Genomic DNA, 19,851 nt, shown 5'->3' with positions numbered 1-19,851 from the left:
ATAGTGAGTCTAATTAAAAGATTGTCACAATATGTTCTACTTCTAAATTATTTCCAGCATTAGAACCTAGTATGATTCAAACTTCCTTAATATTGGGGGTAAATATTAAACACCCAATAGGATAAACAAGGTATTATTAAGCAATATATTGATCTAACAGCTGCACTTAGTGCCCCTTAGGATAATATGAAAATTTCTTCAATTAAATCTGCCACACTAAAGGCAAATGGGCAGTATTCCATTGAGCTCTGTGGTGATTGTACATTTATGAGAGTGAGCATAAAAGTCACTGATCCCAAGGGGAAGACTTGAAGACATGACACATTCTGTGCCAAAGCAAGGACTCTAATTAGTGAGTAGTTCAGAGCAGAGACTAAAGGCTTTAACCTTCCTCCTAGAATAATGAAGCAAGAAATGTTTGAAGTTTTAGCAATGATGAAGGGGGCTGAGAACATCTTAAATGTGCTAAGATGAGAGGCACAGGTGACCCATCAATGAACTGTACACTTGGCAAAGAATAAGTTAAAAAGACTGGGACACACTAGTTTTGTAAGGAGAAGCATTGTTCCTGAAATAAGATGAAAAATCTAATAGGTAACACTATATAGCTGAATTATCTCAGGGGCAAGGGGGAGACTATTGAGAGTTTAAAAAAATTTAGTACCAATTTTTATGATATCCAGGGACATTCTCTAAAGATCAGAAATCAAATCTCAGTCAAAGAATCAAAGACTTATTAGCAAATATAAATTTTAAATGGTTAGATTATCTAATATGATCTTTGACACACAGTACCAAGAAACTACCAAGTAGAGAGATATATACTGAAATAATTATTCTGAGAGAAATTGCAAGAGTTATCTCCCCAAAGACTATATGAAGAAATGTACAACTCTTAAAATTACATAAACCCTAAAGACTAAGAAAAATACAATCCAAACTTTATATTAGATAAAAGAGAACTCGAAAAATCATTTCCTTACTATTTTTATAATTGCCTGTATCTCCTCATAAACTAATTATATCAAGGGAACAAAAATCTATCTTGTTTTTCTTCTCTTCTGCTTCCCCACCCCTGTGACCCACTTTGATAAACCTTCAACTACTTAGCTCCCCATTGTATATTTAAGCAATTGGAATATACAGGAATGTATTGACACTTTACACATGCTAAATTCCCGAACAATGTTATACACTTCTTGTATTTAAGTGATGTATATTTAAGGTATAAAGCAGATGTGATTCTTATAATTTATTATTCATACTATTTTTTTCATGGTTTTTATCACCCTAACATTAAATACTTTCCCTTTCATCAAAAGTATCACATGCATAGAGTCCATAATCAATAGTACAACAGTAATGCAATCATGAGCTTTCTATGTGTTTTTATTTCACTTTGAAGGTATAAGCACTTTTAGGTCAATAATTCTTAAATGGATATCATCATTTTGGAAATTTTCTTCAACAATGCAGATCACGACATAAGAAGATTTAAATTGGTCCTCAATACATAAAGCCAACCCGTGACCTTCTTTTACTTCTGTAGAAATGGTAACACAATGGCAGGAAAGGGCTAAGAATCAGGCTTTTTTAGAATATGTAGGCTTCAATAAATATTTATTAAGCATCTATTATGTGCCAGGCAGGTACTGTTAAAAGCTAAACGACCAACAGGATCCATGATATTAAAAAGGTTAAGAATCTCTGATCTAGACACAAGCTGCCATTTTTCCTTCTCTGTGTCTGCCTCTGTCTCTGTCTGTGTCTGTGTCTGTGTCTCTGTCTTTGTCTCTCTCTCTCTCTTCTTCTTCTTTTCCCCTTATTGAAATGCCTCACAAAATTCCCCAATTTTTAAAACAACAAATTCTAGCAGCATACTTACTCAATCAGCATCTCTGCTCTATGACATTGCCCCACTGCACAGGCTCACACATAAGCTGATGGGAATTTTCTTCAATGAACCTAAGTATTTCTTGGCTCTATGTGTGCCTTACAGGAACATGGGGTCTGTATCAAAAAACATCCTACAGCTATAATACAATTGATGATGAAATAAATAGAAACTCAGGGATATGAATTAATTCCCTTCCAACTCCATATTTATATTTCCAAAAATAAGATATCAAATAAACTTTTTTTAAAATTTTGAAATTTAATAGCTTTTCCTGGTGCAATGAGGGTAATGGGAAGGCCTCCTGATCTGCCAATCTGGAATATATCCTCTGAGGTTCTGGATATAGACCCTAACCATTCTTGTGATAAGGCCCTTGCCAACAATCAAAGACAGAGGGTTCTGACTGGATTCTGTGCACCTCTCCTTCTGTTCTAGAGTGCTGTATCAAAGGGTGAGCAATAAGAGCTCAATTGACTTTTAAAAGAAAAGATGAAACCTGCTATTGCTCTCTTTTAAATGTACATAGTCTGGTATAATTTGTTCTTGAAGAACAAAAGGTGTAGTTTGAATCTCTGGAATGTTCTTTAGACTTCCCCAGAGATGAAAGAAGAGGATAGCTTTAGGAGGAAATGGGAAGAAGTATTTCCCCTCTATCTGCAATTATGGAAATTATTGCTTCATGACAACACAAACATGTGTTCATCCAGATGACCCTGAGACACAATCCCAAATCTTTGGCTCTCATTTATCTTTCTCTAAGCACAAGTAAACAAATACCAATTGTGAGAGATGAGCTTCTTTGAAAGCAAACTTTATCTCAGGAATTCCTGGATTCCTCAGTCAGAGATGATTTGGAGTAGCTTTCTGCAACTACACCTTTCTCAGAGAAAATAACCTCTGATAGGTTATTTATTTTTATTTATTTATTTTATTTACATACTTATTATTTTATTTATTAACCACTAGCCTGGGCTAGGCAGGAATTATTCAAATAGTACAGAACTAAGGTAAAGAAGAAATGCCTATTCAATAGTCCCATGAAATGTTTTATGTTTTAAATATAAATTTCATTAGAAAATATAATAGGAGTTAAAGGTTATTGCATGCTGTTTTAAGTCTCTATCTTGTAGGCTTCTAAGTCTTTTGTGTTTTAAACATTTCTTTCACATGGAGGAAATTAATATCTATCCTATATATGCTATACTTAGTAAACTGAATAGCCTTCTAAAAGCAACTGTGCTGATTCCTTTTGAAAATAATTTAAGACTTGAGATAAATCCAAATTTTAAGTAATTTTACCTAGGGTGGGGCAGGAAGGTGCAGGGGTCCTCAAACTACGGCCTGCGGGCCAGATGCGGCAACTGAGGACGTTAATCCCCCTCACCCAGGGCTATGAAGTTTCTTTATTTAAAGGCCCGCAAAACAAAGTTTTTGTTTTTACTATGGTCCAGCCCTCCACAAGTCTGAGGGTCAGTGAACTGGCCCCCTCTTTTTAAAAAGTTTGAGGACCTCTGGACTATGGTGTTGCTTTAGAGGCCAGGCACATTCAATACTAAATTTATACTGAGGGACCCTAACTCTGGACTCCTGTGGAAGCCAGAAGGTATATATTAGGAAAACTAATATAGCTACAGATCATCAGTGTTCAATCCCAATATTACTTTGTTATTTCAACAGTTATTTCAAAGGAGATCTGCAAAATCATCAAGAAATTAATTTTATTTCATTTTATTTAAAATAAATATAGCATACCTTATTTTTAAAAGATGAGGAAATAGTCGTCAGATAGTTTCCCAGCTTAAAGCCATGATATGAATTCAATTATCTTTTCAATTACCTAAAAGAGGGAGAGGGGATTTTATTTACTCACAAAATAAGTAAATATTGGGTAGATATTTCAAAGGAGAAAGATAATGGAGATAAATAAGTACTTCCATTGTAAGGATTAGTATAGGAGACAAAAGAAATAGACATGATGGATTTTTGTCAAATCAAGGAAATGGAAAACTTTGAAAGTGAAAAAAAAGTCCCATTTTGATGGAGTTATATAATTCCTTCTTTTTCGAAAAGAAGGGAGACCTTAGTAGATTAAGAATTTCTAGAAAAATAACAAAACTTTTTTAGAATGTAAAAAAAAAAAAAAAAAAAGCAAAGAATATATTTTTTCCCCTTAAAATTCAAATCATGTATAATAGAGTTTAGAGTATTTGGTGTTTTTTTTTTTTAATGTTATGGGCATTTTTTCCATTTTGTCAAATTATTCATTTGCATGGTGTAATCTTTGAGGTATTTACTACAGTTTCTATTCTCAGCATAAATTATCAAATTGATGTTTCTCTTCCTTGTTTCATAATACTATATGAAAGCACAGCACTGCCATCTAGAGGAAGAGATATTTTGCAACGCATGTATAATGCTAATTTTAAATATGAGCTTTCCATTCTAGTTATGTTCTTTTAAATTTAATTAGAAGTTAATATGATTTCAAATGTTTTCTTTTATAAGCCATAGTAAAGAAAGAAAAAGGTTTTTCTTTTGAAAAAAGGTAGTATATTTTGAAAAAGCGAATTAAGATTCTTGGAGAAATTTGCAAATCCTAGAAATTGGTTTTATATTTATATATAAGTATCATATTTAATTTGTGCAAGGAAGGTTATGTGGAAGGAGAAAGTTTTTATTCTTCCTTAAACAATATAGAATTAAAGTCATCAGATTTTCTTCCGATTAATATGATTTGCCAAATATGCAAATTCTTACATGTCAAAAATCATTATTTCTTTTATATCCAAATAGTTTCATGAAAATCTGTAAAATTGTTTTCAAACCCAGTAAAGATTTTAAGACATATGAAACAGGAAAATTTGGTTTTAAATTTCAATGTTTAATACCTAAGGAACGACAGTGCTAGAAGATCAGGAGTAAGAATGAGTCCATAATTACAAGAGTTCAAAAGACTCACACAACAATGGCAAACAAAATAACAAAACTTTCATATCAGGGCTGACTAGCAGCAGGGCAATGATTTTCTAAAATTAGAGATTATTCCAAGTACTAATAATTCTAATTTTAAAAGCAAAAAAAGATGAAGTTAATAGAAGAACATTTGACAATCTTAGCATAAGCAATGTGTTAAGCATATTTAGTATGGTGTATATAATAATATATACCAAAACTATATTTCTCAATTGGTATATCAGAAAACACCCACATTAATTGAATGATGATTTCTTAAGTTGTGTGGGGCTTTGGTTCTCTTTCAACCTGTACATTAAATCAATACTAATTTTCATCAGTAGACATATTACCTTTCCTATCCCACCTTAGGGATAGTCATGACATATTTACATATCTTTAACCATGTCACATAATGAAAAATTTGGGGAAGATAGAATGAAAAGGATTAGAACACAATAAACCAGAAAGTTTCTTCAATTTACATCTGCTCATTTCTGCCACTCATACCCAGGCAGTTAAAAAATTACATCTCTTTGAACCAGAACCTATTCTTATATATGCACTCTGTAATTGTCCTTGGTTGTGATTCATCCAAGTTATAAGATTTTTAGTTGTTGAAGGTCTAAAGCTATTTAAATAAGCATTTGAATGCAACTTTACTATATTTTGAGAAATTGGCAAGGGGAGGATAATAAAGTATATGCATAATTAAAGGATAGATTTTTTTTGTTTGTTTGCTGAGGCATATGAGGTTAAGTGACTTGCCTAGGGTCATACAGCTAGGGGGTATTGAGTGTCTAAGACCAGATTTGAATTCAGGTCCTTCTGACTTTAGGGCTGGTGCTCTATCTACAGGGCTGGTGCACTATCTACTGCACCATCTAACTGTTTTAAGGATAGGTTTTTATATAAGTCACAAAAATCTTACCTCATAGATTTGGGTCTTCCATTTCAAAGTTGCTTTCAACCCCAACAACAGCTAAACTCCAAGATCATTTGGCCCTTAACTCTTAAGAAAAAGACATTCTTTTCTAGAATACCTTCGAAACGAATCATAAAGTATTTGCCTTGCTCATTTTCCTAAACTCAACACAAAGTACCTCATAAATATCTGGATTCACTAGTCCCCCAAGCCAAAGTCTCTTATTATTCTAATACCTAAATCTCTATCTAGCCTTATCTCAATTCCTTCTTATCACTTGGTTCTTATTTTGTCCTGGAGTCCACTCTTTTTCACTGTGATCCTCACTATTCTATTTCATCTGACCCATTTTGGCCCAACTTAAATGATTCTTATTTTAATTTATAATTATAAAATAGCTTAATTTGCTTCAGTTAAACATGGCTACACTTAGAGCTTACATAATTGGGAAGGAAAATATATATATTCAATAAAGCACTCCAAAATTATAAAGAGTAGATAAAAGAGAAATAACCAACATTTTCATTAAATGATACCCCATCATTTAGTCTCCATCCTAATCCTGCTTCTCTCTCACATAAGTACAGCTTATTTATTTCCCAGACAACTATCTAGTAGATTAAGAGTATATAAATGGGAAAAGAGTTATGGTAACTTTGCCAACAAAATTGCTTCAGAACTTAATCATTCCTTACTGACTCCCCTTAAGCACAATCTAATCCATTATATTTTGTTGTACTGTCTGGCAGCATGTCTAGTGGAACAATGTACAGCAGTGATCCATACATTCTAAATCTGTCATCATCTTTAATCCAAAGGCATGAAGAAGGTATTCATAATTGGTTCTATAAAATGAATGGCTAAACCAAGGACATTACACTTATTTCAAGGAGATGTACAACATCTAGTCTCAATGCTGTCTGGAAAATCTATAAAGATCCACAGAGTATGTAAGAAGGCTCTCTTTCTATCATCAACACTTGGTAAATTTTAGAATAACAGAGCAGGGAAGATAAGCTATATGCCCTCCTCACAAAATTGTTTTCACAAGATGAAATTTATAATTGCCACATCTCATACTTGGATTAAAAAAAAAATTGACCTCACACATCCAAGATGGAAGAAGCATGATTAGATGGCAGTTTGTATAAGATATGAGAATACCAATAGACTATTTGTTGTTCAATATATATCACAGTCAAAAAAGCTCACGCAATCTTGAAATACAAGGAGAGACATAATTTCTATGCATGAAGAGATGTGAATTCTGCTCTGATCAGGCAAAGTCTAGTGTACTGAATTCAATTCTGAGAATTAGAGTAGGAAGAGCAATGACAAAATAGAGGCTAATTAAAGAAGGACCAAAAAAAAAAAGTTTTTAATTAAAAACATATGATTGTTTGAAGGAACTGCCAATATTTTGCCTAGAGAAGAGAAAGTTTAGGGAAATACATCTTCAGGTATTTGAAAGGTTCCCACAACACAATGCAGGGGGTTGCAAAGAGTCAAATTTAACCTTGATAGCAAGGAAAAATTCCTAAAAATTGGGACTATCCAAAATGAGTTGCAGAAGATAGTAATAACTTCTTTCTAATTTTAGGTATCTCAGTAAAAGGTAGATAGCCACTTGTTGGGTATGTCATAGAGGAAATCATTTTTCAAATATAGGTTTAACTTAGAGTCTTCTAAATGAAATTTGGTGACTTAAAACAAAGTGTTAGAAATGTATTATTTTAACAGCAGAATTAAAAGAAATTGAGGGAATAATCAAAGAGAAAAGAAAAGTATTTTAACAGTAAAGGTGCAATGAATAGTTTATTCTAAAGAATTCCAGCTAATAAAAGGAAGTAATTGAGACAATAGTTTTAGTGAAATAGAATTCAAAATAGATCCTCAAAAATCACTAGCATTTCTATACAGTATTAACAAAAACAAAGAATAAAAGATAAAAAGAGAAATTCATTCAAAATAACAACATATTGTATAAAGCATCTGAAAGAGTTAACCTTCCAAGACACTCAATAAAACTATAAAATGTCCTTTATGGAAATAAAGAAAAACTTTGAAAATTCTACAGGGATTCATTTTTCATAGATGGGTCATGCTAACATAATAAAAAATACTGCCTAAATTAATTTAGAGACTTAGCATCATAAAACTACTTTGGAGAACTAAAAATTTTAATAACAAAATTCATCTAAAATAACAAAAGCCCAAGAATCTCTAGAACAAAAAAATTTTTAATTAAATGAGCTTTGCATTATTGTATCTAGATTATGAAAAGATAATCATCAAAATAATGGGCTAAATGTGGGGAAATGAATCATAGATCAGATTAGATAAGCAAGATTTAGAAGGAAACAAAAATGGCAGCCCAATGTTCCATAAGCCTAATAATACTAAATAATATGTGAAAAACTACCTTTTCAATAAAATCTATTGAAAAATCAAAGATATTTGGCACAAAATAATAAGGACTAGCACTTCACGTAATGTGCCTCATTAAGATACAAATGTATAAACAGTCTAAATATGAAATATCACAACATTAAAAATGCAAGAATTCATAACTAAACAAGTGATAAAAGATCACAAAAGATAAAATAGAAATTTTGGTTACATAAAATTAAAGCATTCTTGGGTATCAAGATCTATGCTACTAGAAGAAAAGCCAACCAATAAAGGGAGGGGAGGGGGGAAAGCAAGACTTTGTACTTTTAGCTTTGATAAAAATCTGCCATTCAAAAAACACAAGAAATTGTTTGAGTCATTCTTTTCTTTTTTCTTTTTTTGCTGAGGCATTTAGGGTTAAGTGACTTGCCCAGGGTCACACAGCTAGGAAGTGTTATATGTCTGAGGTCATATTTGAACTCAGGTCCTCCTAACTTCAGGGCTGGTACTCTATCCACTGCGCCACTTAGTTGCCCTTCTAAGAGTCATTCTTAAACATATTAGCAATAAGAAGGAAAATTAAAAACTAGTGAGAATTTAAAGAAAGATTCTCTAATTTACTAATAAGGTAAGCAAAAGTTTTCATTTACATTCAACAAAAACTGGTCAGGAGGATAAAAGACAGAAATATAAGATTATGAAGATGCTGCAAAAAAATCAGGCACATGGTATAAAAATATAATAGAATACCACTGTGTTGTAGGAAGAATAAAAGGAAAAAAAAGATAGGAGTCTTTTCCCCCTTGAATACTAGACTATTATATTTCTACATAATAACAAATTCAAGCAGCAACAATTCCCTTTTGGTTATTATTAGATGCATCCTATTAAATGTATGTAATACCTTAGTATTTGGGGATAGAGTGGGAAGAGTATGATCGCAGGGTCTGGGATAGGGACTCACTTTTTGACAAAAAAAAAGAGTAGAAAGGGTAACTAGGTAGATGAGTGGATTAAGTGCCAAGCCCAGAGTCAGGAAGTTCTAAGTTCAAATCTGACCTGTGACACTTACTAACCATATGACTAGGGGCAAGTCACTTAACCATATTCACCTCAGTTTCCTCATCTGTAAAGTGAATTGGAAAAGGAAACAGCAAACTGTTCCAGGATCTTTGCCAAGAAAATCCCAAATGGGGTCACAATAAAATTGGACACAAATCAAAATGATTGGATAGCAACATTAAAATTCAAGAGGGGAAGCAATAACAGAAAGAGAAATCCCCTTCAAAAATATTTATAAAATGCATAAAATATGTGGAATTCAATCTACCAAAGGAACCAAAATTCTCCTTAAAGAAATAAATTATAACTTAAATAGCTTAAAGAATATTTAGTGATCATGGCTGGGCTAAGCTAGTATAAGAATAACTACCAAAATTAGTTTACATTTTAATGCTATACCAGTCAAATTATTAAATACTTTTCAGACTTCAATTAAATAACAAAATTGATATAGAGAACCAAAAGCTCTAGAATATAAAGGAAAATAATTTCAAGTTATTAATAAAGGAGGAAAAAGTACTTTAGATCCAATTATATTATAAAGTAGAAACTACCAAAATTAACTAGACAAGGCAGAACAAAAAACAGTGGAACTTAAGTCTTTGCTAAACCCCAAAATCTGAATTATTTAAGACACAACTTCATATTTGATAGAAACTACAGGGAAACTAGAAAACAATCTGGTAGAAATTGGGTTTAAAACCAACATCTTATACCATATTCCACAATGAACTCTAAATAGATAAAAGTCCTTAAAATCAAATATCAGACTATAAAAAAGAAAAAAAAAAAAAAACCAGATCATACACCTTGCACAAACTATGGATAGGAGATTTATTCTTAATCAAATAAGGGATTAAGATGAAACTTCGATTACATGAAACAAAACAAAATTGATACATCTAAGATAAAAAAGGAAATGATCAAATGTTAAAAAAATATTTCTATCAAATTTCTCAAATAAGGTATAAAACATGCTGATAGGACAATATCATGTCCTATATATACATGTTAAGCTTTAGCAATTTAAAACTGTGTTAAAACTTTTGGAACAATTCAGTTCCAACTGATCAATGATGGACAGAGTCAGCTACACCCAGAGGAGGAACACTGGGAAATGAATGTGGACTACTTGCATTTTTGTTTTTCTTCCCAGGTTATTACCACCTTCTGAATGCAATTTTTCTTGTACAACAAGAGAACTGTACATATCTGCACACATATAATGTATCTAAGATATACTTTAACATGTTTAACATGTATGAGACTGCCTGCCATGTAGGGCAGGGGGTGGAGGGAGGGAAGGGAAAAGTTGGAACAGAAGTGAGTACTAGGGACAATGTTGTATAAATTACCCATGCATATGTTCTGTCAATAAAAAGCTATTAAAAAAAAAAAAAAACAACTTTTGGAACAATGGGGATGTGTGAGAAAGAAACAGAGATAGAAAGAAAGACAAACCCAAGCAATTCTCCAATAAATAAAGTAGACAAAAGAGGAGAAAATACTCGAGTTTCAAATTATTTCCCCAAGGAAGTCAACAGTAAGAAGAAAGTCCTCATATACACCAAAATATTTATAGCAGCATCATTTGTGGTATGGTTCCCAAAAAATTTATAGGGCATGTGGTATGTTTCCAAAGAAATGGAAACAAAGTTATACTTATTATTGTTGTTTTACTTATAATAGTACAAATTTGTCTGAAGGCATTAAGAGAATAAATGCCTATAGGAACTTAGGTAGCATGTATATTATGCAGTATTTATATCCAAGTCTTTCTGATTTTTATATCTGCTTAATGATCCTACCTGAAAGCAAAGATTATAAAATATTAAAAGTCAGTTTTGAAGATTCTGTATGAAAATAAGCACATTAATACATTTAGTGATACTATGAAACAATCCAATTATTTTGAAAATCTATTTGGAACTAGGGGAGAAAAATTACTAAACTGTTTTTGCTCTTTGGCCTAATGACTCAGTTAATGGACACAGATCCCATACAGGTCAAATATTAAAAAACAAAAACAATGATCCCATAAGCACCTCTGGTATAAGGACTTGTTGAGTATTTTTTAGGGCTGCTCAACTACATTAGTGTCCACCTCTCACCTGTAGTTCCAAAATGCTCTAGTGGCTCAACCCTAGTTAAACCATCTCAGCAGATAAACTAAACCAAATTGAAAGTTAACAAGCTAAACCAAAATGAGGGGAATCAACAGCCCAATGCCTACCCTAAACATGGGAAGACTTCCCCAGTAGGCTTGGCAGAGGACAAGAATTTGTGCTGTAGAGTACTCAGTGCAAGGTTATCTATTTCATCCTAGGCCACTGCGAGTCATTTTGACTTTTGTCTTGCCATTGAATTTCAATGACTCTAGAAAAGAGAATGAGGTTGAGGACTTTGTGCAACTCTGCTTCATCTAAATCTAATTTATGCATAATCAAGACATCATACCCTGATGTCATTTTTCCTTTTCCAAAACAAAAGATGAATATACCAACATATGTATATAATGGAATATTATACCATAAGAAAGCAGTGTAGATACTGGGATTATATCCCAAAGAGATTATAAAGAAGGGAAAGGGACCTGTATGGGCACGAATGTTTGTGGCAGCCCTTTTTGTAGTGGCTAAAAACTGGAAACTGAATGGATGTCCATCAGTTGGAGAATGGCTAAATAAATTGTGGTATATGAATATTATGGAATATTACTGTTCTGTAAGAAATGACCAACAGGATGATTTCAGAAAGGCCTGGAGAGACTTACACGAACTGATGCTGAGTGAAATGAGCAGGACCAGGAGATCATTATATACTTCAACAACAATACTATATGATGACCAGTTCTGATGGACCAGGCCATCCTCAGCAACGAGATCAACCAAATCATTTCCAATGGAGCAGTAATGAACTGAACCAGCTATGCCCAGAAAAAGAACTCTGGGAGATGACTAAAAACTATTACATTGAATTCCCAATCTCTACATTTATGCACACCTGGCATTTTTGATTTCCTTCACAAGCTAATTGTACAATATTTCAGAGTCTGATTCTTTTTGTACAGCAAAATAACGTTTTGGTCATGTATACTTATTGTGTATCTAATTTATATTTTAATATATTTAACATCTACTGGTCATCCTGCCATCTAGGGGAGGGGGTGGGGGGGTAAGAGGTAAAAAATTGGAAAAAAAAAAAAAGAAAGCAGTGTAGAACAGTGAAAAAAGTGCAGAATTTGACATCACAAGACCCAACTTTAAATCTCAACTCTTCTTCTCTGAACCCATGGGAATTTGGGTAAGTTATTAGTTTCTCAGGACCTCAGTTTTTTATTTAAAAAAAGAAAGTTGAAGTAATAACATAAAAGATTTCTTCCAGCAATAGATAGCTCCATGATCCTATGAAATATGAAGAATCTAAGAAAACATAAGAAGACAAAGGAAATTATGCAAAGATCAACAAAGAGAATGATATCAAACAATGAGTACTACAATATAAAGTATTATTAAAAATAACAGAATTCTTATCAAATTCAATAATACAGATTGATAATGGGAATTTCCTTTTTTCAGCGGGGAAGCATGCATCAATGATATGAAATATTTTATATATGGTGATGGTAGTTGTTATTCATGGTTATAAGGATCTCTGAGTAATGGTAAAATGATTTGGAGGAAATAACTATAATGCAAAAAACAAAATGAACAAATAAAACATTTAATAATAAGATCTGTAAGATTCTTTCCTAAAAACAACCCTGTTTTTAGGTACTAACCTAACCCTGTTAGGTACTTAAGTATTATTTATTTTTCCAAAGCAATTTGGAATAGATACTTTAACGAAATGAGAGATATTTTAAAGTACTTAAATAGACTTTTTTTTTTTTTTTTTACATAGTACACTCAGGGAACTTGATGAGCTGATTAATTAAATTTTCTCTTTAACAAAGAAGAATAAAGACTATAGGTAGTATCAGATACAGTAATTAAAACTACACTATGTATAATTTTTTCTCTTGATTCATGAGATAGTTCAGATATTATAATATCTTAGAATACTTATTATAGCTTATATTTGTTCAGACTTTTATATTTTTACATTTCATTTGGCAATTAATAATACATATAATTATTGTACTGATGAAGTATAAATTGTTAGTTAACATAGGTTTCTAACAGAATTTCAGATAACTGAGTTTGTAATTTTTTAAAAATCTACTAATAGAGGAAGAATTAACAAAAAGCAAAGGTTTTTAGTTAAGCAATGAATGATAGAGGTTTATTTCTTTATTTCTTTACAGCTATAAAAGAGAGATTATAGAGATTATATTTTTCTCTTAAAAATTAAATTATGAACCAGAAAATTATAAACAAATATGAACATACATATATACAAAGGAGATAATAAAATATTATATATATGAAATTGTATATTATATATCTAACATTTTATTAATACATATTAAGTTTTAAATGGTAATACAATACATGTCCACTTCTACTTTCTTCTGTGTATTTTTTTAACATTTCACTGTCATCCTTTTTTTCCTGTTTTTTGGGGTTATTGATTTTTTTCCATTAACTGTCCATCAGCCCTCAACTTTTCTCCAACTCTCTCCCACTAGATCCCACAAATAAAAGCCCTTTCTTGTAACAATTAAGTAAAGTCAAGCAAAACAGATTTTGTTGACCTAATAGTGTCTGATAATAATACACCTCTCATTCCACACTTAAAGACTTCACCTCTCCTTGCTTCAACATTAGCTATCTAGAATCAAGTTTGGTCACTGCATTGAACAAAGTTCTTGAATATTCAAAATTTCCTTTACCAGATGTTGCAGTAACTGTTAAAAGAGCCCCAAGATTCTCCTTACTTCAATCTGTGTAATCTTTACAAGTTTTTCTTAAGCAGCCTTTTTCTTCATTACTTACAGCACAATAATATCCCATTGCATTCATATATGATAATTCATTCAATCAACCATTCCCCAAGTGATGTACACATTCTGGTTCTTTGCTACAACAACAACTATCTTGAAATGAAGAGTTTTGTGCATATGAGTTCTCTCTCTTTGATCTCTTTAGAATATTTGCCTAGTAGTGGCATTCTTAGTTCAAAGGGTATGCACAATTTTTAGGATACTTGATATTTGAATATCAAATGATATTTGATATTTGAAGTATAGTTCCAAATTGCTTTGCAAAACTTAAAACCAATTCACAGAACCACCATTGGTGCCTATGATCCTCCTCCTGCAGTCCCTCCAACAACTGTCATTTTCCATTTTTGTCAACTTCATGAATCTTAATGGGTGTGTGGTAGAACCTTAGAGTTGTTTAGATTAGTAGTAAATGATTTACAAAGTTTTTACTTTAAAATGTATTTATTATAATTTAATATAAATAATTATTTACTTAAAAAATACTAAAATACATATTTTTTCTATGGTTGTTAATAACTTGGATTTCTTCATTTAAAAACTTTTCAGTTCTTTTCACCATTTTGCCTACTGATGAAAACTTTGTTATATATTTGTTTTACTTCCCCAGAAATTTTTTCAGAGCTATCTGCAACAAAGAAGTTTTCCAGTTTAACTGTTTTAATTCTAACTTCATTAATCTTTCATGGCAATTTCAATCACTTTTAAGGAATATGCTAAACAATATAATAATTGATGTGTATCAGTTTTGGCATTTAAAAAGAGATAAACATAACTGAGTATAGATGGACAATTCTGACCATATAATGCAGTGTGGATAATCATTCTAGTTAAAATATTGTGTAGATTTCTTTAGAGCAAAATTAAATAGGATATTCATATTTCTCTGTAGAAAGAATGCTAAAGTAAATTGATGAGTAAAATCAATAAACATATATACTTTCTTAATATCTTCAATAAGAAAACATTTATTTCACTTGTTAACTTAAAAACCTTTCTTTTATAACTATCCCTTTTCAAACAATAACCTGGAAAAATTTTTTCTAATATTTTCAAAATAGTTTGGCAAACTTCAATTATTAAAAATCATCAATATTCATAAACAAATATCTAATTTGTACCAGTAAATACTTCTTGATTGATTAAAATACGTGTTCTTTACAGAATGATTATATGGACTTTGAAAAGCAAAATTTCTCTGGATTTTCAAAAACCAGAACAAAAATCAACCAGCCTAACAACTAATAAAAATTTCTTCAAAAAAAATAAGATACATTAAACCCATCTGGTACAGTATGTTTCTCTCTCCCCAAAGAAAACATTTAAAAAACAAGTGTAATATCCTTTCCAATACCATAGTTCGGTATTTTCCTTCACCAAGTTTATATAGATATAATTTATGTTACTGTCTCAAATACCTATATATTATAAACATATTAGCACAAAATCTATTTTGATGATATTATTAAGTCAAAAGTATATACCAGTATGCTTCCATTCAGTTGTAGATAGTCATACAAGAATTGTTGGCTAGTTGTAATACATGAAAGAGCCAGAAAAAAACATTCATTTGTTTATATACTGTAGCACTCGAAAATGTCTCATTTACATTGGAACCACAAAATTTATCAAATAAACCTCCAGCTTTTCCCAATCAAATAAAGGCCACATTTCCAAAGATACTTTGAAAATGACCTTTTTAATACTTTAGGATTATATTATTGTGCTTATTAGAAAATGATACTTCTCAATGATGATGTCAAAACAAATGATCTAACTTTTGTTATACAAAATGCTTGTGTAGATATAATACATTAAAAACATTAAAGAACAGTCCATGCTAAAACAAGGGAGAAACAAATGTTTTTGTTGTTGAATGTGAAGATCTGCTATTGTTGGTCCTTCATTTGAATAAGGACAATGACATCACAGAGTGATGTCTTGATTTCTATGTGAATTGGATTTATGTGAGGCAGAGTTGCACAGTCATCAGCCTCACTCTCTCTTCCAGTCATCAGAATTCAGAAGCAAGACAAAAGTCAATATGACTGGCGATAGCCTAGATGCAGTGGATGACTTTAGCATCTTCAATGTCTAATCAAGCTCTAAGTGCTCCAAAGTACTTGCTTCAGCCTTTGGAACAAAGGGTTCTCATTCACTCACCAGGAAAAGTCCTCACATCCACCTAAGTCACCAATGAGTTTGAGGCCTGAAGATTACCCTCAACATGGTTTTGGTCCATCTGCCAAAATGGTTTTACCACAGTGTGGCCATTGCACATGCTATAGCATCTTGGAATCACTGGTGAAAGTTGGGTAAAGATGGACATCAAAGAACCCAGAAAGCTTTCACCCCAAAGGCAGCTTTTCTTTAAAACCTCATATGTTTCTAGATGTGAACATCTAGGTTTATATTTAGAGAACAAATGTGTTCAATAAATACCCATATAAGACTGAAATTTTCTCTTATTATACTTATTATACTATGTATAATAGTATATAATAGGGATGTAGAAGACCCTTACCCAAAATGACTACTCAGAGATCACTCAGTAGAAAGCAGAAAGGCTGTTTATTAAAACCTCCAGAGGATGAGCCATCACAAGATAATTAAGAGAAAGTTCCTGGTAGGAGGGCTAAAGAAGTAGTAAAGATACACATCTTTTATACAAGAGATTACATCACAAGTAAGAGAGCATTGAGAAGGGGAGGAGGAGGCATCTAATTGGTTGTTGCTATCCAGAGAGATTGGAATAGAAGGTTTCTGTTTCCCCAAAATCACCTGATTTCTAGGAAACAGAAAATCAGGCCTTCAGGCTTAATCAAGCAGATAGTGGTCAAGCTAATAGACTAAATATCGATAAATGTCATATACTGATAAATGTCATCAGCTCAGGTTAAGTAAATATGTTTATAGCTGGCCATGGCTCAAGTAAATATGGGCCAGCACATATTATACAGGTCATAGGGGAAACACAGAAAAAATGAAAATAAAATACAGAAAAAGAATTCATACATTCCTGTAAGTTCTTCACCTTATCTCTCTATTCTACACACTATTATTCTCATATTTCAAAAAAATTTATAAATATATAAACAAATCAATATTTAAATTAACCAATATTTACAGACAAGAAACAGAAATGCTTTTAAGTAAGGATTTTGCCACCAATGACAAAATTATTTTAGCATTTTAATCACATAAACAACTCTTTTTTAAAACAATAGGAGATGAGTATGTACAACACAAAACTAATGCATTTGTTTCACTGAGTAAAGGATGAAAATAAAAATGATTAATAGAACATAACTAGACAAAACTTAAGTTATTAATTGATAAAACACAAATTCCTAAGAAAGAACTCCATATTTTGAAAGATAAAGTATAAAGAAAACAATAAATAAAAAAAATTTCCCAAAACAAAATACCAGCAAAATCTGATATGTAATATTCCATAACCATGCTTTTTCATTTATGCAGAAGAGTGGGAAAAAGTGTTTTTCCCTTTGTCTTTTTTGGAGCAAGGCTTGGTCATTATAATTTCATACTATTCCATTTATATTGTTCTGTTATTGTGCCTTCCATTTATGTTGTAGTCATAGTGAATATTGCTTTTCTGGTTCTTTTTACTTTACTTTTATGTCAGTTCATGCCTTTTCTTTCCTTGCTTTTCTGTATTTCTTTCATCATGGTAGTATGCCATCATATTTATGTATTATGATTGGCCATTCTATAGTACAAGGGCATTTACTTTGTTTCCAATTCTTGCTACCACAAAATTGTTGCTATAATTAATTTCATATTTATGGTACCTATTTTATTGTCACTGACTTCCTGGGATGGGGCAGGATGGAGCGAATTAGGGAGGAAAGCAAAAAAGTAATATGCCTAATGGTAGAATTTCTTAGACAAGCGTATTTATATTTTTTCATTACTTTCTTTATATAATCCTGGATTGCTTTTCAAAATGATTGTGTCAATTTTTAATTCTACCAATGAAACATTAACATTGATTGTTTTTCTACAAAACTTCCAACTCAACATTATTTGCTGTGCTGTTTTTTTTGTTTTTGTTTTTGTTTTTTTTTTTTTTTACCAATTTGCTGAGTGTGAGGTGAATCCTCAGGATTTTTCTTAGTAGTGATTTATAATATCCTTTCATGTTCTTGCTAATAATTGGTAATTTTTCTTGTGAGAACTATTTGTTCATTCTTTGACTACTTATCTATTGGGGCATAGATTCTGGGTAGGAAAATATGTATGGGGAAATATAGGTGACACAAAAATAAAATATCAATAAGATATATTTTTTTAAAAAATTAAAGCACTCCTGGTAATTTTCACCCCATACTTTCGGTGAAAAAAGGAATCAAGAAAAGTATATTGTTCTCATTCAGTTTCAAATATTTTCTTCATTTTATCATAACTGCATATAAGCACTCCTCAATCTTTTTGGGAAAGGAAAAGGCATAAAAATAAAGACTCTGAGGAAAGATAGCAAAGTTACTTAGTATCTCTGCCACTAACAAGTTACCTCTTCTCTTCCTTTCTTTTCCCTCTCCTTCTCCCTCATACTCATACCCCATAGCCTGAATTGAAGAAAGGGTAATTTGTCCCTCAAATCCACAAAAAAAAAGAGTTGGAAGTTTTGAAGGAAAGAGTCAGATGTCATTTAAGGACAGAGCTGACAAAATATAAAGCTACTATGTGGAAGACCAGGATCAAGAGCAAAGATTTGGATCTAAGAACAGCAAATCTTGAGTTAAAGGCCTCAAACTTGCTTTAGATAGTATACAAGGCCAAGATTCTAAAAATGCTGAAATCAAGACAAATACCTGTCATCCATGTTTGGGCCAGGCCAATCCATAAGACAGGAAATTAAAGCAGAAGAAAACAAGTTCAGGATATTCTTTATCAGGAACAAAGAATTTTGTTCAACAAAAGATAAGATATAAAAGTTAATGTTATTTAAAAGGATATGGTTGACATCTTTAAAATGCAACTATATGAAATTATTACTCCTGGATATTAGATAGGGTTTTATAAATTGAAAGACCAAAAACACACTATAAGTAAATGATTCAGTAATCATTCTTTTCAGTTTAGCCTTGCCAAAATGCTAATTGTTGGAATCCTAGTGTCAACTCAACTTGAAACAAGGTGAAAACTCAAGGGTGATGTCAGAGTCCTGGTGTTAACTCAATAGAATTGATACAGTGCTTGTTGGTTCACACCTTAGAGGGAATCCTTGCAGGGTGATGGGTTGCTAATACTGATAGACAATAATGCTTGTGTTGACACCTTTAGAGAGCTCATATTAGCAAGAAACATTTAAGTACTCATTGGAGTTGACACGGTGTAGTATGAGATATCCGAATTTACACCTCCCTTAAGCCCTGCCTCCAGAAGGAGGAGTTAACCTTTGGGAGATCATATATATGGAGGAACCTCTTAGAGCTAAGAAGACTTACTCCGGAACATTGACTGGGGTTGGAGAGGAGCACTGGGAGGAAGCGCACAATCCCTTTCTTGGAGGCAAGGGAGATTCATTGCATCTTCCACCTCAGTGCTGGCTCAGGCTGAAGAAAGCTGAGGCAGAAGCCAAGGACAAAGCTGCAAGAGCTCTTGGAACTGTTGGAGCTGTTGGTAGTAGCCAAGCGACGGCGACGGCTGGAGCCC

General features: G+C 32.1%; 1 protein-coding gene across 5 annotated transcripts in view; it reads right to left on the bottom strand.

Moving 5' to 3' along the window:
* The window catches only part of LOC100925754, a 205,356-nt gene that overhangs the window by 158,742 nt on the left and 26,763 nt on the right, over window positions 1-19,851 (bottom strand). For 4 of the 5 annotated variants that reach the window (XM_031968144.1, XM_031968102.1, XM_031968117.1 and 1 more), the window contains exon 2: window positions 3,650-3,734. The exons of the other annotated variant lie outside the window; for it this stretch is intronic. The gene's annotated coding sequence lies outside the window, so the exon portion shown is untranslated. The remainder of the gene's footprint in view (window positions 1-3,649; window positions 3,735-19,851) is intronic. 5 annotated transcript variants of the gene reach the window in all.

The sequence above is a fragment of the Sarcophilus harrisii genome, chromosome 1 (genome assembly GCF_902635505.1).
Source record: "Sarcophilus harrisii chromosome 1, mSarHar1.11, whole genome shotgun sequence".
Lineage (NCBI taxonomy): Eukaryota > Metazoa > Chordata > Mammalia > Dasyuromorphia > Dasyuridae > Sarcophilus > Sarcophilus harrisii.
The sequence above is the reverse complement of the archived record's forward strand: the minus strand, read 5'-3'. Positions and strand labels throughout refer to the sequence as shown.